The sequence below is a fragment of the Nelumbo lutea genome, chromosome 4, assembly GCF_056320005.1.
Source record: "Nelumbo lutea isolate HS-2025 chromosome 4, American lotus-T2T, whole genome shotgun sequence".
Classification (NCBI taxonomy): Eukaryota; Viridiplantae; Streptophyta; class Magnoliopsida; order Proteales; family Nelumbonaceae; genus Nelumbo; species Nelumbo lutea.
In genome coordinates this window covers 27,989,322-28,016,138 of record NC_142687.1, presented here as the reverse complement: position 1 = coordinate 28,016,138, position 26,817 = coordinate 27,989,322, and positions in this window count along the sequence as shown.

The window sequence follows — 26,817 nt, the reverse complement described above, 5'->3', positions numbered from 1 at the left end:
AAAAACCCAACACTCATGGCCTCCTCCAGCAACACCGGACGTGGCACGGAGACAAACGCCACCGGGGAGCAACTTCAAGTCCCCGTAGTGTGCGTTGGACAGTTCACCATCCCCCTTTCGGAGGATGGCATCCCCAGCTTGAACGCGCCACAAGCAGTGGCACCCGTAAACCCTCCTACCACAAGCATCCCCTTCCCTCTCCCCGTTGAGACAACCTTCACTGAACCGGTTGCCGTCCCCCTGGAAGCTAGCCAAAACCGGTTGGAGGACCTGATGCAGTGCATGCGGGCAATGCAAGCCCAAATGCAACAGTTCCAGCAGCACCAGCTTCACCAGCACCAAATACTGCACAACATCTCCCAGTATCACTATCAATAGCAGTTCCCCCAACTGCCACTGAACCAACCACTACTTCCGCCTTGCCACCCCGCTCCGAGGCCGGTCAAGGCCTCCCCGTAGGATGGGCGCCCCCACCAAGCGAAGGCCTCCCGGCCCCAGAACCACCCCAACAGCTAGGCCTCGTCCCCAGGCCGAAGAGAGAAAAATGTCATCCCCGCCTCGCAACCCGCGGGCGGGTCGGTAACCTCGCCCGCGAGGTCGGCACCTCGGCGCTCCGAGCCCGAGCTCCCGCTCACCGAAAACCGATTCAGTGCTCTGTCGGCAGACTACCAGCATTCCGGGCCCATCGAGCTCGGTAACACGGAGGCCAGGAGCGCCAGTACAAAGCCCGCCCAACGGCGAAGGCGCCGAACCACCACCCGCGCCTTGTCGGAATTCAGAGGCAAAGACATGAGCTCGGACGAGGTAGGGGCTGCCCCGACTCTCTCCGTTCCTTCCCCCCTCGCATCGGAACTCTTGGCGGTCCCCTTACCCAGAGACTTCAAGCTCCCACCTTTGGACAAGTACGATGGGTCCTTCGACCCCAGCGACCACGTTGACGCCTTTCAGTCGCAAATGCACCTCGTCAGGGCCAGCGAATCGTGCATGTGCGTGGCCTTTACCACCACCCTCAGGGGGTTAGCCCGCACTTGGTACAGGAACCTGGCCCCCAGGTCGATAAAGTGCTGGGCCCAGTTCGTGCAAGTCTTCACCACACACTTCGTCACTAGCCAACGGTGCCCCAGAACGGAGGAAAGCATCTTCGGAGTAGTCCAAAGAGAAGGAGAATCTATTCGGGGCTACATTAAGCGATTCAACGAAGCATGCTTGCAGATACCGCGGTTGGACCCCACAGTGCTGCTCGCGGCGGCCAAAAGAGGGGTGACGCACAAAGAGTTCAAATGGCACATGGTGGCCAACCAGCCCGCAACCGTGGCCGAATTCCTCAAACTCGCGGATAAGTTCATGAGGACAGAGGAAGAAATCAACCAACGAACCGAAGGTGGGAATGAGAAAAGAAAGAGAGAAGGCGAGCTCTCCAACCCGGTGAATAGAAAAAACCCGACCCGGGAGCCGAAGCTGAACCAGTCATTCCGGGCCCCCCTAGCAGTTCGGACGGACTACACGCTGTTAAACACGAGGCGGACAGAGATCTTAATGACGATCAAAGACGCTCCGTACGTTAAGTGGCCACCTCGCCTAAAGGGAAATCCGAACGAGAGAAATAAGAATTTGTATTGTAGTTTCCATAGAGACCATGGTCATAGCACCGAACAGTGTAATAACCTCCGGGACGAGATAGAGGGGCTCATCCGTCGCGGATACTTGAGAGACTTTGTACAGCACAACAATAACAATAAAGCAGGTCGGCAAGAGGAGCACGAAAAGGATGCCCCCGAGTCTAGCAACAGACCTGCCGAACCGTTGCAGAAGCAGCCTCCGGAAGAGAGGTCAGTTCGGGGAACCATCCATGTAATAGTGGGAGGTTCGGTGGTAGCAGGGTGTACCTCGGCAGCAGCCCAGACTTCAGTTCGCGAAGCGGCCCTCGAAGAACGGAACCCCCCAAAGAGACCAAAGACCGAAGAACCAATCTTTTTCACGGAGGACGACGCGCGAGGAGTCCAGTACCCCCATGATGACGCGCTTGTCATTAAACTAAGGATCAGCGACTTCGAGGTCAGGCGCGTACTCGTAGATTCGGGCAGCTCAACGAACATCCTCTTCAAATCAGCATTTGACCAGCTGCAGTTACAGAGGAGCGAGCTGAAGCCTGCGAACACTCCCCTGGTGGGTTTCAGCGGAGAGGAAGTCAGGCCCCTCGAAAAAGTAACTGTCCTTGTGGAAGTCGGCACATGGCCTTGTGCGGTCAGACTCAACCATGATTTCCTGGTAGTCGCGACCCCCTCCCCATACAATGCCATAATAGGGCGGCCGATCATGCATATCCTACGGGCGGCGGTCTCCACCTACTATTTGGCCATGAAGTTCCCTACGGACTTCGGTATAGGGGTAGCGCGGGACGACCAGCTCGAGTCCCGCAAGTGCTACGTTGTCGCCCTGAAGGGAAAAACCAAGGCGGCCGACGACCTCGAACTGGAGCGGCCTGCGGAGCAAGGTGAGGAACGAGCTTCGCCCATGGAGGAAACTGTCGCAATCCCGACTTCAGCTACGGACCCAGCTCGCACACTAAGCATCGGAGCTTCCATCGAAGACCCCCTACGAGCCGAACTGATGAGTTTTTTACTTCAAAATTTAGATATTTTTGCCTGGTCCACGGCCGACATGCCCGGCATTAGCCCCAGACTGATAACTCACAAACTTAATACTGACCCTGTAGTCAGACCCGTTAGACAGAAGAAACGCAACTTAGCCCCAGAACGCTGGAGAGCGGTCGACGAGGAGGTCGAGAAGCTCCTCGTAGCAAAATTCATAAGGGAAGTCCATTACCCGAGCTGGGTGGCCCATAGCCGCTCTAAGCCGCTTCTTGTCTAAGTCAGCAGACCGCTGCCTACCCTTCTTCAAGGCAGTCAAAGGCAAAGGGTTCGAGTGGACCCAGGACTGCCAGTTCGCGTTCGACGAACTAAAAGGTTACCTCGCTAGTGTGCCAACCTTAGCCCGGCCCGAGGTGGACGAGGTCTTAGAACTGTACCTCTCGGCGAGCGACGAGGCGGTCAGTTCGGTACTGATAAAAGAAACAGATCGGGTCCAACGACCCATCTATTATGTTAGTAAAATTTTGCAGGGAGCAGAGGCAAGGTACCCGGAGATAGAAAAACTAGCATACGCCCTAGTAATAGGAGCTCGTAAACTCCGCCCGTACATCCAGGCTCACACCGTCATCGTCCTAACTGACAAACCTCTTAGACAAGTTTTACTCAAACCCGAGGTCTCCGGTCGACTGACGAAATGGGCCATCGAACTCAGCGAGTACGACCTCCAGTACAAACCGAGAACCGCTATCAAGGCCCAAGCTTTGGCAAATTTTATCGTCGAGTGCACTTTCAGCCACGAAGCCCCACAGGTCGAGCCCGAGGTCCCTAGTTCGAGCGAACCCGGAGCTCCTGAGCCCATAGAGTCCGAACACCGTGAAGTAGCAGCCAGTGTGGCATCTCTCCTGGTCAGGCGAAGCGCGAACTGGGATGAGGAGCCCTGGATCCTTCACGTGGACGGTTCCTCGAACCGGCAAGGCAGCGGAGCTGGAATAGTATTGTGCGGTCCGGGCGGCACAAAATTAGAATACGCACTATGCTTTGAGTTTGCGGCATCCAACAACGAGGCAGAGTACGAAGCACTGATCGCCGGGATGGACCTAGCGCGAAAGGTAAAGGCAAAACACTTGGTCATCTGCAGCGATTCTCAGCTCGTGGTGAACCAAGTTACCGACGAGTATGAAGCACGCGATCTCTCCATGATTGCATATTTGGCCAAAGTAAAAGAAGCCCTGCTCAACTTCCGGTCACACATCATCAGGCAAATCCCGAGGTCAGAAAACACTGAGGCCGACGCCCTATCCCGATTAACCAGTACGAGTCACAACAACATGAGAACTGTGTACATAGAGGACTTACCTCGGCCTAGTATTCTCGGGGGGACAGAGGAGGTCGCTTCCGTCTTAGAAGCAGAGCCGAGCTGGATCGATCCACTCGCGAGCTTCTTGATAGACGGAACCCTCCCTGCAGAACGCAATGCGGCCAAGAGGGTGCAGCGCCAGACGGCCAAATACGTCATAATAGACGAACGGTTATACTGACGGTCGTACACGCTCCCCTATTTACGTTGCCTGCGACCTACCGAAGCCGAGTTCGTACTCCGCAACACTCATGAAGGCCTGTGCGGCGGACACTTGGGGGGCAGAGCACTCGCCCAAAGGCACTTCGACAAAGATACTACTGGCCAACGATGAAGGCAGAAGCTGTCGAGCTCGTCAGAAAATGCGACAAGTGTCAAAAGCACGCTAACATCTACCATAAACCTGCCTCCGACCTCAAATACCTCACCAGCCCGTGGCCCTTTGCACAATGGGGCATCGACCTCCTAGGGCCATTCCCACCAGCAACAGGCGGAAGAAAATTCTTAGTTGTTGCAGTAGATTACTTTACGAAGTGGATAGAAGCCGAACCTCTGGCAACTGTTACGGCTCGAAACATACAGAACTTCTTTTGGAAGAACATAGTATGTCGGTTCGGGTTACCTCGGGTACTAATCTCCGACAACGGCAAACAGTTCAAGGATATCAAGTTCCAAGAGTGGTGCCAGAACATGGGGATTCGGCAAAATTTCACGTCAGCCGCGCACCCGCAGGCAAACAGTCAGACGGAAGTAATGAATAGAGCCATCTTGCGCGGACTGAAAGCACGTCTGGATCGAGTTAAGGGATTGTGGGCCGAAGAGCTACCAACTGTCTTATGGGCTCACCGAACTACCGAAAAAGCAGCCACGGGAGAAACCCCCTTCAACCTCACCTACGGCACTGAAGCAGTGATCCCGGCCGAAATCGAAATACCAACGTTGCGATTTGAAACATACGACGATCGGACGAACGGAGACGAGCTACGTACCAACCTCGACCTACTGGACGAGGTAGGGGACCTCGCGCACATCCGAACAGCGGTATACCAGCAGCAGGTAGCTCGCTACTACAATAGCAGAGTTAAGCAACGAAGCTTCCGAGTCGGTGACCTGGTCCTTCGTAAGATTATGATGCCCGAACCCAGCATGGGCAAGCTTGGACCTAATTGGGAAGGGCCCTATAAAGTAAAAAGAGCGCTCGGGGGCACATACGAACTCGAAACTTTGGAAGGCAAATGAGTACCTCGAACGTGGAACATCGTGAACTTAAGGCGATACTACCTATAAATCACCAAGCGAAGTGGACGAAATCAGGCCCTATGTGCCACAAGGCAAGCCAAGAGAAACTTCGGCGTAGACAAACAAAGAAGAGCACATTATCAGCTCGGCAAAAATTCAGTTCGCGGCATAAAAGACCACGGAAATTTAATAACCCGGCAAAGAAACAGTTCGGGGAAGATGAGCAAGGGGAAAAAGACACTCCATTGCAAGAAACAGTACATTGGCAAAAAAAAAAAAATTTTTACATGCCTGGAGCCACTTCTTCGCCATCGGAAGGCACTTCAACAACACCCGAAGCCCCTGCCTCTCCTTTAGAGTCCGGCTCGCCATCGGCAGCATTGGCCATCTCCTGAGTTATACGCAAAGTGGTTATGGCACTTACATCGAGGTCGGGGTACATATTCCGGATCATCCACTGGCTCAAATTGAACCCCCTCCTGTAAGAGTCCACCATCAGATCGTCAAAACGCGGAGAGGCAATGTAATCTTCAACTACCTTCTTCTTGGCGTCTTCAATGCCTTGGGAAAAAATCTGTGTTCTTTCCCTGATGTCCTCTTGAAGATATTCGACTTGATGTTGCAAATCCAACTTCAAGTCCGCCATATGCTTGACAACTACCCCCATGGCCTTGGCGTCACGCTGAGACCTCGCCTGTCTGGCCATCGCGACGCGAGCAGCCTCTTCAGTAGAATAAGCAGCCGCCTTAGCAGCCCGGTTATTTGCCTCTGCAGCACGGAAGGCTTCTTCAGCAGCATGAGCGGCAGCCTCAGCAGCTCGCGCCTGTCGCGAGCTCCTCTCCACTTGGGCCGCCAAGGCATGAATTGAAGAATTCACCTACCAAAAGAAACAAGTGAGCAAATGACAACAGAAGCAACAGAATAAAAAAGGAAGACAAAATCTAACTTACCACCATGGCATGTGTTACGGCGCGGCAAGCAACCTGATTCAAGGGAAGATCGGTCCACGCCGCGACCTCCTCAGGGAAAGTAGCGTCCCTAATCTTCTGAAAAGCGTAGTTTGGCGTCAACACGCTCCTAAACTCCCCTTGAGCTCCCGAGCCTGAGGGCCCAGCCCGCGTTTGAGCAGACCCGGAGTGAGCAGGAGCACTTGAGTACGCAGGAGCGCCCGTATGAGTGGTCTCAGCGTAAGGCGCCCCGGCAGTTTCGTGCACCGGTGGAGTCACTTCGGGCTCCCTGGGCAGATCCTCCGACGTATGGTCTGGAACTTGGGGCGCCTCATCCAGGGGCAGCTCAGTATGAGTTCGCTTGGCGACCCGCTTCCTCCTCTTCATACATTGAAACAAACACCCCCACGAGTTCTCTCCGCGTCCATCACACCTGCAGAAACGAGTTCATCAGAAAAAATGAAATAACAAAGCAAGCAAGAAACCGCATAGCTAGAAACCTACCCGAACTCAGGCTGGCTGCAATAAGCTTGGCCTCCGTTATGTAGTGGTGGAACTTTAAGCCTTGCCGTGCCCATTGCCGGAGACCCTTCACCGTCTCTTTATCGAGAGTTACGCCCAAGTCAGGAGCGGCCTCACCCCACCCGGTTTGAAAGGGCCATCCTTGAGCACTTCGCACGCCGAAGTAGTCCTGCTTCCAAGCCGGGACCTTATTAGGAAGATCGTGCAGAAGCTTAAAACCCTGGCGAGGAGAAAGGTAATACGCCCGTCTCCCCCCAGGAAGAGAACCCGCCTGTCTCTTGAGCATCAAGATAGAGGAGAATATCTCTAAGTCTAAGGGGAAGTTCTGCTCGCAAAAAAGGGAAACTGTCCCCACCAGGTTCCGAATAGAGTTCGGATGAAACTGGCCAATGGTGACACCAAAGTGGTTTATGACTTCGACGAGAAGGGGATGGAAAGGAAGTCGCAACCCTGCAATGAGCTGCTCTCGAAAAATCACGATCTCGTCAGGACCGTGTTCCCAAGGAAGGCTACCCAAAGGAATAAAATATGTGTACCCCCCAGGAAGATTGTAAGACAGAAGTATGGATTGAAGCCCCTCAGGCGTCATGGTCGACGGGCCAAACCTGTCTAGCATCCGACCTCGGCGGGAGGTAGACGCCAAACTGCCCGAAGCAACTCGGCCTACTGGTTCATAGTCCTGAAGCTCCACCTCAGGATCACTGAGGCAGTCTGGGGACACGACTCGGTTGGTGGAACCTACGTCGGCCCTACTCGAAGAATCGTCTGACCTATCAAAGCTAGACATTGGGGAAAAGATGGATTCAAGAAATTACTCACCGGAAAGTTTGAAGAACAAGCCAAAGAACCGTGAAGACTGTATAACCAGCTTTGACGTGAGCTGGAAAAGACTTGGGCGCGAGCTGAAAGGTTGGACGCGAACTTAGTAGACAAACCGCAGAAGTGACAAACCAACCGGGGTCCCCCACTATTTATAGCTACAGTAACCAAGAATCGACTGCGCAGACCAAAGACGATCCGACGGCCCACGTTCTTACCGATCGCACAACCCTTAAGGTCGAGACGTGATTGGCGCACGTCTTTTTGAAAAAAGCAAAATGTCAGCGCACGTCTTTTTGAAACCGACGTCGCTTCGACACGCGTCTTTTCCGAAATTGACGCGCCACACGTCTCCCTGACAGTCGCCCGCGCACGTACAGCAGTGGCACGCCTTTTTGAAATGACCCGCTGTCACGTTCCAGCGGAGCGAATTGGTTTGAAATTTAAAACGCGCGCTGTGACAACCACCAACGTTCTTGAGTAAGCACGTTTCCAGCCTTCTCGGAAACCGAAAGAACCCTAGCAAAAGCATCTCGTGCAGTGAAGGTTTGAAGGACGAGACAAATCCACCTACTACCTCGCGAAAACTCCCCGCACCATGGCAAGACCCCCGACGCAAGGAGTGGGGGGAAATTGATGAAGGAAGATTTGGCCCGACCTCTCTATTACGTGACACGTGGCAGAAACAACAGCTCGGCAAAAGGGGTCAAGCCTAGGCGGGAACAAGGGGACACGAGCGGACTGAACTCCCTACCGGGGGCCCGAACTGACCCACCTTGTAACAACTCGGGATACACTTCGCCGAACTGACCTTGTAACAGCTCGGGATACACTCCGCCGAACTGACCCACCTTGTAACAGCTCGGGTTATACTTGCCAAACTAACATTGTAACAGCTCGGGATACACTTCGTCGAACTGACCCACCTTGTAACAGCTCGGGATACACTTCGCCGAACTGACCCACCTTGTAACAGCTCGGGATACACTTCGCCGAACTGACCCTCCTTGTAACAACTCAGGATACACTTCGCCGAACTGACCCACCTTGTAACAGCTCGGGATACACTTCGTCGAATTGACCCACCTTGTAACAGCTCGGGATACACTTCGCCGAACTGACCTGCCCTATAGATACCTCTGAGCTCAAGACCGCCTCGCTCAGCACTTTGCATCACTTGGCACCAAAACCAAACAAGAAATACCACGCCTGACACTAAGGAAGTTCGTGCCCAAGGGCGTTGCGCCTGACTGAGATCTGACGTTTGGCGGTAGCACCCTAAACGGCCACCTGCCACCGCCACTGACACCGCCATCTCCGGTTAGATGACGGTTAGGTAGTGACGGTTCTGTCTCAGCAGAAAGGACGACGACCGAATTGACAAGCACAAGGGTATAATCATACTTGACCTGACAAGGGCCCCGGGATGAGTGCACGAAGTGACTATAAGAGCCCCCTGCCCCCCGAAAACGGAGGTATGCAAACTTTGCGCTATCTGGTATTACCTTGCTTTTGAAGGATTCTAACTTGAGCTTCGGAGTCTCTACACCGGGTTCCCCCCGGAGCTTCCCCATCTCCTCCGTTTTAGGTTCCCTGCTCAAGGCAGCGGACAGCTATGACTGGCCGAATCGCGCTCCATCAATTGGCGCCGAAATTTCCATAACCCCTTTTCTTCAAAAAAAAACCCAACACTCATGGCCTCCTCCAGCAACACCGAACGTGGCACGGAGACAAACGCCACCGGGGAGCAACTTCAAGTCCCCGTAGTGTGCGTTGGACAGTTCACCATCCCCCTTTTGGCGGATGGGATCCCCAGCTTGAACGCGCCACAAGCAGTGGCACCCGTAAACCCTCCTACCACAAGCATCCCCTTCCCTCTCCCCATTGAGACAGCCTTCACTGAACCCTCCTACCACTCAGCATTTACGGCTTATTCAAGCAATGCTGGGCATAGCATGGAGATGGACATGGCCAGGGAACAACTCTAGGTCCCCATGGTCTGCATTGGGCAATTCACCAGTCCCCTTTCGGTGGACGGAGTCCCTAGCCTGAACGTGCCACGAGCAGTGGCGCTTGTGAGTGTTCCCCTTCCCCCCTCTGTTGAGATAACCTTTGCTGAACCAACTGTTGTCCCTCCGACAACAAGCCAGAGCCAACTCAATAACCTGGTATAGTACATGCGGGCCATGCTAGCCTAGATGTAGCAGTTTTAGCAGTTCCAGCTTTACCAGTAGCAGGTGCTGCACCAAGTCTCTCAGTATCATTATTAGCAGAAGTTCCCTCAGCTGCCTCAGCCTCAGCCTCAGCTCCCTCCTCGGCACCTAGCCCCACGGCAAGCTAGGTCTCGCGCGTCAGGATAAACATCCTTCTTGCCAAGGAGAGGCTTCCTAGAACCCCCCTAAGAGCCAAGCCTCCTCTTGCGGCAGAAAGGAAAGACCAACCACTCTGGTCTTGCCGCGGGCAATCAGGTCGGGAAAACCCCAACTCGCCAGGTCTACATCTCCTCAACAATCAAAGTTCGAAGCCCCACTTCTAGAGAACCGATTCGAGATCCTGGCTGCAGACTCTAAGCAGAACCCCTCTGTCTGGAGCCATCACTAGCAGCCCGAGCTGCTTCCTGCACAAACTATTCTTCATAGTATGGAGGTGAACAGCACCAATGCGGAGCCCGCCAAGAAGCAAGACTCCGCCGCCGAGCTCGTCGAACTACCACCCACGACCTGCTCGAGCTCAGAGGCCGGGAAGAGGTGAGCTCGGGTGAAGTTAAAGCTCCCCTCCTTTCTGTTCCATCCCCTCTGTCTCCCGAGCTCCTGGCTGTTCCAATGCCCAAGGACTTCAAGCTCCCCCCTCTCGATAAATATGATGGGTCATTCGACCCGAATGATCATGTAGACACTTTCTAGTCATAGATGCACCTGGCGAGGGCCAGTGAGTCTTGCATGTGCGTGGCTTTCTCCACCACTTTCAGAGGAGTGGCTTGTACATGGTATCAAAACCTTGTACCCGGATCGATAAGAAGTTGGGCGCAATTCGTGTAAGCCTTCACGTCCCACTTCGTCACCAGCAAGCGGTGCCTGTGAACTGAGGAAAGTCTTCTCAACATGGTCCAGAGAGAGGGAAAGTCCATCTGAGGCTATATCAAGCGGTTCAATGATGCATGCATGTAGATACCGCACCTGGACCCCGTAGTGCGCCTTATGACAGCCAAGAAGGGCGTGACGCATAAGGAATTCAAGTGGCACATGGTTGTCAACTAGCTAGCGACCATAACTGAATTCCTCAAGCTCGTAGATAGGTTCATAGCCACAGAAGAAGAGATCAATCAGAAGGGCGAGAGCGTGCCCGAGAAGAGAAAGAGAGAAGGAGAAATTTCCAGCCAAGGAGACAGCCGAAAGAAGAAGGATGTAGCTCGGGGGGCAAAGCCAGGTCAGTCGTTTCGACCCCTATAGCAGACCGAACTGACTATACCCCATTGAACGCTAAGCGGGCCGAAATCCTGATGGCAATCAAAGATGCCCCGTACGTGAAGTGGCCACCCCGCCTCAGGGGGAATCCTAATGAAAGGAATAAAAACTTATATTGTAGCTTTCACAGAGACCATGGTCATAGTACCGAGAACTGTAAGAATCTCCACGACGAGATAGAAGAACTCATTCATCACGGATATCTAAGGAATTTTGTAAAGAATAACAGTAATAATAATAATAAGGTAGGTCGACAAGGGGTACACGGTAAGGATGTTCCCGAGTTCAGTAGCAGGCCGACAGAGCAGTCATAGAGGCAGCCCCCGGAAGAGAGGCCAGTATGAAGCACCATCCACATGATAGTTGGAGGTTCGATCGTCGCAGGCTGTACATTGGCGGCAGCTCGGACGTCAGTTTGTGAAGCTGCCAGGGAAGAACAAAATCCTCCAAAATGGCCGAAGACAAAGGAGCCAATCTTCTTCACGGAGGATGATGCACGTGGGGTCCACTACCCCCACGATGACGCACTCATCATAAAAGTAAGGATCAATGATTTCGAGGTCAATCGCGTCCTCTTTGACTCAGGTAGCTAGGCATATATTCTCTTCAAAGCCACGCTCGATCAGCTTCAGTTGTAGGGGAGTGACTTGAGGCCCGCTAATAATCCCTTGGTGGGCTTCAACGGGGAAGAAGTCAGGCCCCTTGGGAAAATAACAGTACCTGTGGAAGTCGGCACATGGCCCAACGTAGTTAGACTCAACCATGACTTCTTGGTGGTTGCGACCCTCTCCCCGTACAACGCCATAATAGGCCGGCCGATCACCCATGTCCTACGGGCGGTGGTCTCCACTCATCATTTGGCAATGAAGTGGGCGACCAGCTTGAGTCTCGCAAGTGCTATGTCGCCACCCTCAAGGGAAATACCAAGGTGGCTGACAACCTCGAACTGGAGCGACCTACGGAGCAAGGCGAATAACGAGCTGCACCCACAGAAGAAACAGTTACCATTCTGACTTCAGAAGAAGACCCAGCTCGAACACTTCATATCGGTGCTTCAGTCCAGGAACCCCTGCGATCCAAACTAGTAAGTTTCCTACTTCAAAACTTATATGTTTTTGCATGGTCCGTGACAGAGATGCCTGGTATAGACCCTAGTCTTATAACTCACAAGCTCAATACTAATCCTGTAGTTAGGCCCATTAGACAAAAGAAACGCAACCTAGCCCTGGAGCGATGGAAAGCAATCGATGAGGAGGTCGTGAAGCTCCTCGCAACCGACTTTATAAGAGAATTCCATTACCCGAGCTAGGTAGCCAACCCCGTTCTGGTAAAGAAGGCTAACGACAAGTGGCGCATGTGCGTCGATTACACCGACATAAACCGAGCTTGCCCAAAAGATTGCTCCCTACTCCCCAGAATTGATCGCTTGGTGGATGCGACCTCAGGTCACGAGTTGCTGAGTTTCTTAGATGCCTATTTGGGCTATAACCAAATCAGGATGGACCCAACGGACGAAGAAAAAACTGCCTTCATCACAGAGTTCGGTTTATGTTGTTACAAGGTTATGCCCTTTGGATTGAAAAATGCTGGGGCAACCTTTCAAAGGCTTGTAAATAAATTATTTGAGCCATTAATTGGCAGAAAAATAGAGTGTTATGTAGACGACATGGTCGTCAAAACTCAATTCTCACACGAATTAATACAAGACTTGTATTCTGTCTTTCAAATTCTGCGACAATTTAACATGAAGTTGAATCCAAACAAGTGTGTCTTTAGTGTCACATCGGGAAAATTCCTAGGATACATCGTTAACTGGTGTGACATTGAGACCAACCAGGGTAAGATTAAGGCCATCTTAGATATGAGACCACCCTGGAAGTTGAAGGAGGTTCAGAGGTTGAATGGCCCCATAGCCGCCCTGAGCCGCTTTAAGTCCAAGTCAATGGACCATTGTCTGCCTTTCTTTAAGGCAATTAAAAGCAAAGGGTTCGAATGGACCCAAGACTGTTAGCTCACGTTTGACGAGTTCAAGAAATACCTCACTAGTGTGCCAATCTTAACCCGACCCAAAGAGGGCGATGTTTTAGAGCTGTACCTCTCGACAAGTGACGAAGTTGTTAGCTCGGTACTGATAAAGGAAGTAGATCGGGTCCAACGATCCATCAATTATGTTAGTAAAGTCTTGCAGGGAGCAGAGACGAGATATCCAGAGATAGAGAAGCTAGCCTACGCACTGGTCATCGCAGCTCGGAAGCTCCATCCGTACTTCCAGGGTCATATTGTTATCGTCCTCACCGACAAACCTCTGAAACAAGTTTTAGTTAAGCCCGAGGTCTCTGGTCGATTGACGAAGTGGGCCATTGAGCTCAGCGAGTACGACTTCCGATACAAGCCGCAAACTGCTATTAAGGCCCAAGCCTTAGCAAATTTCATTGCCAAGTGTACTTTCAGCTCCGAAGTCCCCAGGCCGGTTGAGCACGAGGCCCCTAGTCCGGGCGAGCCCGGAGCTCCCAGGCCAGTTGAGTCCGGGCCCCGTGAGGTAGCAACTAGTGTGGCATCTCTCCTAGTTAGGCTAAGCGCAAATTGGGATGAATAGCCCTGGATCCTTCACGTAGATGGCTCCTCGAACCAGTAGGGCAGCGGATTCGGAATAGTTCTGCACGGCCCAAGTGGCACGAAATTGGAGTACGCACTACACTTCAAGTTTGTGGCATCCAACAATGAAGTGGAATACGAAGCATTGATAGCTGGACTAGCTTTAGCCAGAGAAGTAAAAGCCAAGCACATCATCATCTGCAGCGATTCCCAGCTCGTAGTCAACCAAGTCACAGGAGATTACGAAGCTCGCGAACCAACCATGGTTGCTTAGCCAAAGTAAGATAGGCTCTGTTCAACTTCTGGTCACACTTCATCAGGCAAATCTCGAGGTCAGAGAATGCTGAGGCCGATGCCCTATCCCGGTTAGCCAGCACTAGCGATATCACCACGAGAACCATGCACATAGAGGACCTACCTTGGCCTAGCATTCTTGGGGGGCAGAGGAGGTCACTCCCGTCGTTCAAGCAGAGGCGAGCTGGATTGACCCGCTCGCGAGCTTCTTGCTACATGGGACCCTCCCTACAGATCGTAGTGCAGCCAGAAGGGTAGAGCGCTAGGCAGCCAAATACATCATAATAGATGAACGACTGTATCGGAGATCCTACACGCTCCCCTACCTACGTTGCTTGTGACCTACCGAAGCCGAGCTCATACTCCGCGGAACTCATGAAGGTTTGTGCGGGTGGACACTTGGGGGACAGGGCCCTCGCCCAAAAAGCACTATGATAGGGGTATTATTGGCCAACAATGAAGGTAGATGCCATCGAGCTCATCAGAAAATGTGACAAATGCCAAAAGCATGCCAATATTCACCATCAGCCTATTATCGACCTCAAGTATCTCACCAGCCCGTGGCCTTTCGCACAATGGGGCATCGACATACTTGGACCGTTCCCGCCAACGGTAGGCTAGAGGAAGTTCTTAGTAGTAGCAATGGATTACTTTACCAAGTAGGTAGAAGCTGAACCTCTTGTAACGATCATAGCCCAGAACGTCCAAAACTTCTTTTGGAAGAACATTGTGTGCCACTTCGGGCTACCATGGGTACTAATTTCTGCCAATGACAAGCAGTTCAAGGACATCAAATTCCAGAATTGGTGCCAAGACATGGAGATCCGACAGAATTTCACTTCAGCTGCACACCCTCAAGCAAACGGTCAAGCAGAAGTCACAAACAGAGCCATCCTCCACGGACCGAAGGCACATTTGGACCGAGCTAAAGGATTATGGGCAGATGAGCTACCCAGTGTTCTATGGGCTTACCGAACCATGGAGAAAACCGCCACAGGAGAGACTCCCTTCATCCTCACCTACGGCACCGAAGCAGTTATCCCAGCAGAAATTGAAGTACCTATGCTGCGACTGGAAGCATACAATGATAGGACTAATGAGGATGAGCTACGTACCAACCTCGATCTACTCGACGAAGTAAGGGACCTCACGTACATCAGGACTGCAACTTACCAACAAAGAGTAGCTTGATACTATAACGCCAACTGGTCCTTCATAAAGTTATGGTACCTGAGCCCGACGCTGGCAAGCTCGGGTCCAACTGGGAATGACCTTACCGAGTGAAACGAGTGCTCGGGGAAGGAACATACAAGCTCAAAACCCTTGAAGGTCGATAGGTATCTCAGGCATGGAATATTGTCAACTTAAGACAGTATTACCTGTAACAACTGAGTAGACTATAAGTCACTCCCAGAGCCTAATGGCAAGAATGCCGAGCTAACATGACCTCGGCACTATAAGACCCTGTCGCCTCTTCGGCATGGGTGAACTCTAGAAGAGCGGACTATAAGCCACACCCCTAGCCTAAGGGCCAAATGCCGAGCTAATGAAAGACCTCAGCACCATATAAGACTTAGTCGCCTCATCGGCATAGGCTGAGTACTTGTAATGCCTAAGGTGTAGGCAGCTCAGGTACGAACCTTATAATGCATAGCCCACCCCCGGCATACAACAGGTTGAACCCGTTAGGGACAACCGATGTCAACTTAACTCGGGTGCAGACAGGTTGGGCATATACCCTACTATTTTGCTCACCTCGGTGTACATAAGGTTACCCCTACAAAGTACTGGGAGACAATTCGGGGTGACGACAGTCGAGAAACTCCCACTTCAGGTACTTAGCTCGATAACTTAACAGTTCGGGGTAAAATAACCATTTCAGCAAATAAAGTAAATTGCACGGCACTTAGAAAAGTGTATTTTCATTACAAATATTCCATTACAAAAAGTTTGTTACAAAAAAAAAAAAAGAGATCAAGCTCGCAGGTACAGGAGCTGAACTACTTTGGAGGCTCATCGCCTTTGCTAGGGATCTCCTCAGGGGCATTAACCGGACTGGTGGCCTCTGCATCGTCATCAGCACCTTCATCCTCAGAGCCTGGATCCTCCGTTGATTGACGCACTATGTCATCAGTGATCCGCGAAGTGGTGATGGCGTTCGTATCAAGACCAGGGTAGACATGCCTAATTAACCACCGGCTGATCTTGAAACCCTTGCGGTAGGCCTCGGTCATCACGTCGTCAAACCTCAAAGACTTAACATAGTCAATGACAGCCTGGACCTTGGTCTCCTTGAGGGAATCTTTGAAGATCTCGGTCTTCTCTTTGAGGTCACCTCTGAGGTACTCCACCTCGTGCTCCAGCTTTCCTTTCGCTTCCTTAAGGCCCTGCACCTCAAGCTTCAGAGCATCTCGGTCTGCCTTGAGGTTGTCCATCTCGAGCCTCAAGGCCTCTTGGCCAACCTTGAACCTGTTCACCTCAGCCCTCAATCTATCATTGTCTCGGGCCAGCTCGCTCTTCTTCGCCAACAACACCTCAATGAAGCTCTTCTGAGCTGAGGCATCATTCTACAAGCGGTGGATCTGACCGTGAGCTGCCCTCAGTTCGGTATGGGCTATGCAGGATGATTTTTCATCTTCCAAAGCCTGTCTCAGATGCCGATCAGATTGAAGGGTCAAGGCACACATGACTGAGTTCACCTACAAAAAGGAAACCAGTCAAAAAAAGATAAAAAAAAAGAAGAAGAGAAGAAGGTCCTTCGCAAGGAACTCACCACCATGGTATGAGAAGCAGCTCAGGCACCGAGCTGACCAGGAGTGAGATCAACCCATTTTGTGACCTCCTTCGGGTACGCAACCTCCTTACTCTTCTGAAGGCTGCATTGGGGGTTCAGAATGCTTTGACCCTTTTGACTCCCCAAGATGAATACCGACATCTCTGCCCCATGGGTGGACTCCTTGGAAGCTTCAGCAGCGAAACCAGTAGGACAAGCCCCAATTGTAGCCTCTATAGGGCGAGTCTCAGCGATAGCTTCAGTGGCATCCCCGCCCGCAGTCTCAACAGGCTTAGTGGTGGGCTCTGCCGCCATCTCGGGCCCCTGAGGTGCCATATCTCCCTCCACGTCGATGATAGGTTGAGCGCCGGGGAGCTCGGGCTTTGGAGCCGAGGCCTGTGGAGGCTGAGCCTCGGTAGAGGCCTGCGGGGACTCAACGTGCGCCTTCTTGGCTACCCACTTTTTCCTCTTCATTTGGCGGAAGAGCCTCTGACTGTCTATCTTTTCCGCCTCCATGGGACCTGCAATGAAGCTCGACGTTAGTAACCCTGAAGTAAGTATGCGAACAAAAAAGCCGAAGTAAAGACAAACCTACCCGGGCTCAAGCCGGCCTGGATGAGCTTCTCCTCAGCTATGAAGTCCTTGTAATTCAACCTGAGCTGAGCCCAGGACCGAAGTGACTTCTTAGTCTTCCCATAAAGGATAACACCGGGGTCCTGAACGGCCACCCTCCAGTCAGTGGGGAAAGGCCACCCCGTGTTGCTTCGAACTACGAAGTAGTCCCGCTTCCAGGCTGGGACTTTACTCGGGAGCTTGTGCATTAATTTAAAACCCGGGCGGGGAGACAGATAATAAGCCCGCCTGTGCTCGAGGAGAGCGCTCGAAGTGCTCTTCTTTATTGCCAAGATAGAACAAAGGATATCTAGGTCAATGGAGAAGGCGCGATCGAAGCAAAGGGAAATGGTCCCAACCACATTCTGTATGAAATTCGGGTGAAGCTGGTCCAAGGTAATATTAAAGTGCACTAGCACCTCAGCAATTAGGGGGTGAAGAGGGAGACGGAGTCCGGCGACCAGTTGCTCCCTGAAGACCACGATCTCATCGGGAATGTGCTCCCATGGAAAACTGCCAGTAGGAAGGCTGTAAGAGTACTCCCTAGGAAGGTGGAACCTTTGTATGAGATCCTGAAGTCTCTCCAAAGTCATGGTGGAAGGGACGAATTGATCTAACACCTGACCTCGGTGGGAGGTGAATGCCAGATGACCCGAAGTCACCCGTACATCGGACGACTGGGCGGCAGGAGAGCCACTCTGAGCCGAGGTATCCACCTTGGGCTCGTCGATAAGGCTATCTACACTAGACGACATGAAAGCACGGAAGGAAAGAAAGTTTAGAAAAAAAAGGAAGCTCGGGGACTCACCGCAGAAAATGCGAACCGAACTGAGCAAATAACTGAGCTAGAAAACCCGAGGTAGGAACCTCAGCGCGAGCTCGATACTAACGCTGAAGACTTTGTGGCGAAGAAATGACCAAGGGTCCCCCACTATTTATAGCCACCGCATCCGGGCGTTAACGGCTGAGATTGAGATGATCCAATGGCTCTCAAAGAAACTGGCTACGGGCTCCTCGAGGCGAAATTAGTTTAGCACATTTTTTGGTGTCCACGAAGTCCAAATTGCGTGATGTCCGCGCATAAACCGAATGCGACCCGATTTTCTTTTGATCGAGTCAGGCACTGGACCGGTTCAACTAGGCGAAGCGCATGATGGAGTGGCATGACTACCGAAGCCAAATCCACCCGGCGTGTCATGAACTCCCCGCACTGGGTCAACACCGCCAGCACAGGGAGTGGGTGGCATTTGATGGAGGGTGATTTGGCCCGACCTTGTAGCACGGGTACACGTGGGCATGACCTTGCTCAAGCGACGACTCAGCGTGACAACACAACAAGCGCAACCACAACTCGGTGGGAAGGGCTCACCGAGTTTAGTCTGGAAACTCGGCGGGTTAGGCTACTCGCCGAGAGCCGCCTGGCTTGCACCTCCTTCCCAAGGCTGAGGCGCTCCGAGCTACCTCCGAGCTCGGGGCCCCCTGACCTTTCCTAATGCTCGAGCTCCTCCAAGTGGATTTTTGGCCACTCCCAAACTGGAACACCCCGATCCACCTCTAGATACCCCGAGGTAGAGACCCCTCAGGCCAGACAACTCAGTGTAGCTTGCCGCAGGCAGCTCGCCACCAACAGGGTAGCTCGTAGAAGAGCAGTTCGGCACATCATAGGAAGGCCTCCTGCCCGACCACCGTACCTGACAAACCTGGAGACTGCAACCACGTCTCTCATCAGACAGTGTTGTGCCTGCCACCTTTAGAAGGTGTCTTACACCTGTCAGGTAGGTACCCTACAACGACGGTCCTGCACGTGCCACCTCAGCCTTGGATGTAACGGCTACGGTAGGATGATAGTGGCGGTTATACCTGCCCTGTTAGAGGCAGGTGGGCCTGATTCGATAGAGTTCTGTTATAAGTAGCCCAATCCCAAAGGATAGAGGTAACTTTCTAATACTTGCTCTATTTGCACTCTTATCTTTCTTCCTCTCTTTGCATTTTTCACAAAACTCTAACTTAAGCGTTGGAGTTTTTCAGTCGGGCAAACCTCCGGGGATCCCTCATATTCTCCATCTTAGGTACCTTTCAGGAGCCACACAAGTGCCAGTTAGGAATGACCGGATTGCGCACCATCAACATTGATTATCAATGGAAATCTCAATAGATGGGGAGGTTTTTGATGTAAACCTTACAATGAAAACAAGCACATGAAAATAAGGATTGGGAGTAGAGTTTTACACTAGCCCATATTTGCACTTGAAAACAAACACAGGTAAATACAAACCAGCAGTGGAGTTTTACGTCGATTTGTATTTACACTGAAAATAAACACAACCTTACATTCAATCACATGACACTATTTTACACTCTGTGCATCTCCATATCTCTCCACGTCATGTGACCGTTCCTATCCCAACAAATCTATACGGTGGTACCAACATAGTCAAACATTATTTTATTTAAAAAGAAAAGTAGACATAGGAGTGCAAATGGATTAGATCAATGATCCGATCCGATCTGAAGTGTGATCTTAGTTTGTCAAATCTAGATATACCCATTTTGGATTTTTGTATTAGATTGGATCAACTAATGAGATTTAATTAGAAAATCCGATGAAATTCAAACAGCCCCCTATGGGATATAGATGAAAAATATTTGTATTTTTTATTTAAACTGATATATTTTCTTTTCCCTTTAATAAATTATTAAATGTTAAAAAATTAAATAAGGCTGGATTAAATTGAGATATCCGACATTCTTATCAAATTCAAATTTAAATCAATATTTGTGAGTTTGGATCAAATCTCATCCGATCCTTTGCACAGAGATATTTGTTGAAGTCATGGAGTTATCATGGCTAATGATGATAATAATGATGCTGTATGTCTCTAACGAGTCTCATCATCTTCATCACAATGACCAACTTTAATGAGTACTTGTATGATGAATGTGTCCAAGTTGGTAGGTGGTTCCTGGTGGATTATGCAATGAAACTATATAATAGGAGTGTAAATGGATGGAATTTGGATTAAATTAGGCAATATCTAAATTCAAATCCAATTAGAAAATCTGATATCTGAATTTGATTGAGTAATGGATGGATATTGAATATTCGACCAAAATATTTATTTTAAGTAATTAATAAATATATAAAATAAATATTTATTTATATAAAGTATATAAATATATAAACTATTTATATAATTTAATTCTTATATATATATATAAATTAATTACATAAAATATTAAAATATTCTATATATTCTATATAAAAATTAAATAATTGGTCGAATTCGAATATTTATTGAATTGAATAAGGACATATTCGAATTTGAATCCCATTAACTAATCGGTATGAATAGAATGCCCGAATAGTTGATTATGATATTGGAATTATTTGAATTCGATTTGATTATAACAAATCTTGAATTCGAAATCAAATATTCGAATACCTTTACACCCCTACTACAAAGTACATACAGAAACTAGGGCCGCTTCTTCTCCTGCCAAAAGTAGACAGTTGTCAAGCCATTGATAGGTGTACTTATGTACAATACGTATAAATAAGCTTAGTTGATAATGATGATGTGGGATGAGGCTATAGGTTGATGCAGCAATTACTTATCTATTCAAAATGCCCGCATGTGAAGTCAGCATTACCAGCCAATTGCATTGGTGGCAAAAAGGCATTCATTCCAATCACAAGAGCATAAATTAAAAACAAAAGGCAAAAGACTTAAATATATCTTGAATTGAATTTTCGTTAATTGACTTAAATATATCCTGAGTTTTTAAAAAGGATTTAAAAATACCTTATCACTTTTTATCCTTCATTATATTTTCAAAGATGTTGAAATTTATGGATGAGTTTATTGATCTGATTCTAACACTAGAGATCAATGCTTTGGCCTCATCATAAAAACACTATTGCGTGTTATGCTCTCCCTATCCTTCATTCGCTGACAACTTCCTCTGATTCCAACAAGCTATCTTAAACGATCCTGATGATAGCCATTATATTGGGAAGCTCGTATTCTCACTCTCCAAGACCCAGTCCCAGTCCCAGTCCCAGTCCCAGCTATTACGTCACCTATGAAGTCAATATTTTCTTTAAATTACAAATTTCAAATTCTCCTTAATTCGGGATTTTGGCATTACAGGAGACGGTTGTGTATATTGATCATGGGCGAGAAACTTAGACCATGATACTGATGAACTATACCCACTTCAAATCGACGGTTATCGTGGATGGAATTTCCAATGGTTGTCAGCCTTGTATCTTAATATTGTAATAAACTTCTTTCTAACTCTTCCCGCACTACATTTGATTCAAACAGATTTATAGGTTATTGATGGGGATGATAGAGAGAGGCTCAAGGGTCAACATTTGGCGGACCGTATCTAGTCCACATGTAGTCGGTGATGCACTGTTTGCTTCTCATAAATTAAATAATAAGAAGCTGGTGACTAATGGGCTCCCGACAAACATGGGGTAGAGATAATGAACAAATGAAGAGACAACAAAGTCTTATATGTTGAAGGGCAAATTAGGATTTTGAAAATTTTAAATGAATTCACAAATGATTTCACTGATGGAAGGTATGTTGAAGGTTTTAAAAGGCTAAAGGCATAGTGGTCCAAAAAAGTGAGGCGTAAGCTTTAAATATTAAGAAAAAAAGTAATTAAAATTTATAAATGATAAAAATAATGTATAATATACCAAGTTAGAATGACATAAGGTACACATATCTATAAAATATAAGTTTATAAGCAATAATTTTTAACTTTTAAGCATTAAATAAAATAATAATTAATCATTTAACAATTATAAGCATTTTATATTTTATTTTATGTTTCAAAATGCAATCTTACAAAATTAGGGATAAGTAGTCTGCACTCAACCTCAGAATTCTTAATTCCACTACAGACCTATAACAATTCAAAATTTCAAACACCTTTACCTAAACACTAATACCCGTTCGTGTATTGGCATTAATTCCAAGCGGGCACCTACCCCAACTGCATTGTGGAGCTAAGATTTATGGGAGTGGACTGAACAGTAAAAACCCCTTCCTAAAATTATTCATATGAAAAATATCTATATAATGGGAAAAAAGAAACAATGTAGTTGACAAACTTGGGATGTTAAATTAGAATATTAAGAAAAAAATTCCACTTGCTTTATCTAAGAGAAACTAATAATTTGATTGGCCATTTTTTTTGCATTGAACTCTCCTAGGCTAAAATACTAAGAGACACTAATAGAACTTGATTTATCCTATTGGTTTTTGATTTTTACTCTTTTTATTTGGCTCATAATTATTGAAGTGCTTTTTCTATATATTTTGAACTATAAAAATATGCATTCTTTTTTTCATGAAACCACTAAATAATGTTGATATTTGAAGCTTACACTTTTTTTGGTGCCTCACGCCTTGAAACTTGAGGCTTAAGCCTCAAGCCAAAGTTGTGAGGCTTAAGCCTTGAGGCAAATTTTGAACACCTTGGCTTGCCTCAAGGCTTAAGCCTTTTAAAACAATGGGTATATTTAAGTCCTCCCGAAAAGGTGAGGTCATGTTTTAAGTCAATTAATGAAAACTTAGGGTATGTCAAAGTCTTTTACCCTAACACAAAATGCAAGTCCCAAGATAAAAAGCACTATCCACTAGTGAGTTGTCACTTTTCTAAGGTCAGGTTTGGGAGTGCTTATTTATAAGTGTTTGGTGAAAAGCACTTATTTCAAATAGGGATAGTATAGGCATTTTGAAAATGATGTGAAGAGCCAAGACCAAAAAGGAAATAAGTGCTTATTGAATAAGCACTTAAAATTAAGTCTCAATATTGGGCTTCTCGAATAAGTACAATAACCACTTATTTCGAACTTATTTCCCAAACACCAATAAATGTTTATTAATATAATTTTACTTCAAAAAAAATATTATTTGAATAAACACTTATTTTTAAACACTCCTAAACTTGATCTAGGAGTCATATGTGTGTACTGTATAGGGTATGTGCATAAAGTCATAAACACCATCTAGTGCTGATACATAATATAATATATATGATATAAAATATTAGTATATATTATATTATGGGTTGGGCAGAGCCTAAGTAGGGCTTGAAGTGTTGGGCCCAAGCCTAGCCCAAAAATTTCAACTTGGACCTAAATTAATATCCCAATGCGCACTCAACCATGGTAAAATATCTTCCAAAACGTCATCTAGCAAATACGAACATTTTAAATCAGCAAAGGAAGAGCCAAAAACAAATGATGATAAACAATCATCTATATGGGTTGATTTCTTAAGTGAAGAATCAGAAATGAGCTTTAAAAGCACTGAGATCATGTTTGGAATTGCTTATGTTAAAAATCAGAAATGAGCTTTAAAAGCACATCCAAATTTTCAAGTGCTTATTTTAAAAAACTAATAAGTAGGAACGTGCGTTGCACATGGGAATTGTCATGATAATGATTAAAATATGGAAAATTAAAAAGTTGTAAAAAAAATTCAACAGACGTGAGTAGAATAATCAATTTTTTTTGATTAATTAGAGTGTTGAGTCTCTAAGGATGCATGGCCAGGTTCGTTGGAAGGTACCAAAAGAATTCATAAGGAATATACCATTCAGCTCGGTGGCCAAAATTGCTTCTAACTACAAGCATATGGAGCCGTAATATACTGTATGGATGTTATTCTCATTTGTTCACATCGCTAGATCATGGCTATTGCCTTTCTTCGTTTTCTGTTGGTACATCTTAATATCCTTCCACTGGTACAGACTTAAAACATGTAGGCAGGCAATAAGGCCCCTTTCCACACCTTGTAGTTTCACCTTTTATGTATAAATAGAGTCGTGAATGTAGACACATGACTTCTTTTAATAAATGGGGCTGAACTTCCGTCTATCATCACAATACTTCACCTAGCTTGTTGACTAATTGATAACTTGGCTATGAAGTCCGAGTTCCTATCGAGAAATGTCACAAATTTTCAGGTCAATCTGGACACAAGGGATTTTCTACTCACTCTCTGCCCACTGTGAATTGGAACCACACATCTCTGTTATGAATTGAGAGATGTGTGACTGTAATTTAGGACGGGTAGAGAGTGGGTAGGAAAAGTGAGTAGGGAACCTAGGCTCTAATCTGGAGGGGAGGGTTTTGTAGATAAATACCATTACCGACCAATCACATTTTGCAACCAACCATATGAGGCTTCAGTCCTTTAGGCTGTGTTTGGTTTGAAGGAAAAGGTAGGGAAAGGAAGGGAAATCTTTACAAATCCTGTGTAGATTTTGCTATCTTTTCCTTTCTTTCCCTACCTTTTCCTTCAAACCAAACATATTCTTAGGTTAACATCATGAAAGCCTTCTCATGCTTTGTCAATCAACCAACAACCTGAGGGACAAATTTAAAGTGGGTGAAGAATGGGAAAAATGAGAAAAACATTAAAGTGTCAATAATAATAATGAAGACAAATTAAAGAAGCTCATAGGTCCAAATCTTATGAAAAAAACCGCAAAAACAACAGGCAAAATTTGATGGTCTTCAATTATTGAAAAGAAATTTTCGAGAAGAAAAAAACATGCCAAAAAAAGACTAAAGCATGATGGAAGAGGTATAGGTAAATACATGGTTCAAAGTAATGGGGTGTATTGGTACTTATTAGTGATTGACCTTATTTTTCTTATCTAAAATTTCTGTTTTTAAGTATAATTTAATAAAAAATGAGTTCCAAAACAAGGGTATCAGTCACCCAAAGATACGAAACGATATGCTACGCTGCGTATGAATACTTTGAACCTTCCATGAATTAATTGTATTCGTTTTTGCAAGTTGGAAGTGCAATGTGAAGTTATAAGTTAATGTAAGTAACTGACAAAGAAATTTTAATGGATCACCTTCTTCTAATGTTTCCTGTGTTGAAAACAACAGCATTGTTTTTGCATAACTTTCTGCATATTGGCAATTGAGTGCCTCAGTTTATGCAGGCATGCAATGGTTGGTTTTCTCGCAAGCAGATGGATGTGAACTTGGTATACAAGTGTCATTATATATATATATATATATATATATATATATATATATATATATATTTATTTCTATAAGATGTATATATCCAGGTCTATTTATTCTATAAGATGAAAACTAACCTAGTTTATGGATATCTCCACTGTATTTGCACAAGCTCGACAAGAAACAACAATATCAAGTAATGAATTTACACCAAGTCGATTGGCACGATGAACTGATGCACATGCTGCCTCACCAGCAACCATTAGCCTAGGAACAACATCATCTAGCTCATCATTACCTTCATTGTGAATTACCTGAGAAATGCTATATATATTGGAAAATGCATAGATAGGATAAAGCTAAGAAAGAATCAAACCCTGGTATGACTGACTATACATATTAGTTAGGCTTAACTCATTCATACCTCCCCATGGTGATTTGTGTGAATTCCCCAATATTAAACAAAATCAAGGTTCAAAGTATCGATATGTATCGGAAGCATCCCAATATGCCTTATAGAGGGTGTATCAAGGTTCTAACCAGTACAGGGGGTGGAGGAGCCTTAAATCGCTCCCCCTGAATCGGTTTAAAAAAAAAAAACTGATATTACCTGGTATGCCCCTACTGGCATATCGGATGTATCGATATTTAAAACCTTGGATAAAATAGGGATGCATGGGCTCTTTTGTGACATCAATCCCTGCAAAAAAAGGACCGATATTTAAAACCTGTAACAACAACATGATTATTCGGTTCAGACAATAAATTAAGAAAATTATGCAATAAAACTTGAGATAGATAGATGCTGGCAAAATGAAGGTCTAGAAAGCTAAAAAAAAAAAAAAAGAAAGATCCAAATGTAGATTTTTTGGATCTTGGAGGAAATGAAATTGAATTTCAAGAATATGAACTCAGGGCTCTCATGGCTTGTAGTTATTAAGTGTAATATGATTATAGAAGAGAATTATAAAACAATTCCAGTGCTAAAAGTACATGCGAATGAGTGATTAGAATTGATTCCGAGAAAGAAGCCATGATGGAAAAGGGCACCCCTTAACACACACACACATCAAAATTCTAACTATGCACCCAATGGTTACCTGCTTCTCGATGAACAAAAAGCACAACCTAGTAACCTAATGGTTAGCAGGAAAAGAGAAAAAGCATTTGTTTTAGAGGTGATTAATGGTTCCAGTATTGCGAGGTATTTCAAACGTGTATATCAAAGTATGCATGGCATTGCAAACGATAGTGGTAGCAAGAGAACGCGACCTGCTGGAGGAAGTGGGAGAGCTCGGGCTGGGGCTATTATGAAATTACAGTCTGGTAGTAGGAATAAGGGTAGACGCTCTTCAAGAATTGATATTCCTTAGTTATTTCTATCGAGGAGGAGGAGGAGGGGGAAATAAAAAGAGAAACAGAGGACAGTGGAGCTGAAGAAGTACCATCCGAATCTTCTAGTTCCGAGGGTTCTGTGCGTTGAACAGGAGACAAGAACCAGAATCTAAGGATAGGATAAAGTAAAATAAACAAACAAATTTTAACTTATTTTCTTTGATTGCAATACAAATAAAATAAAATAAGACAAATTAG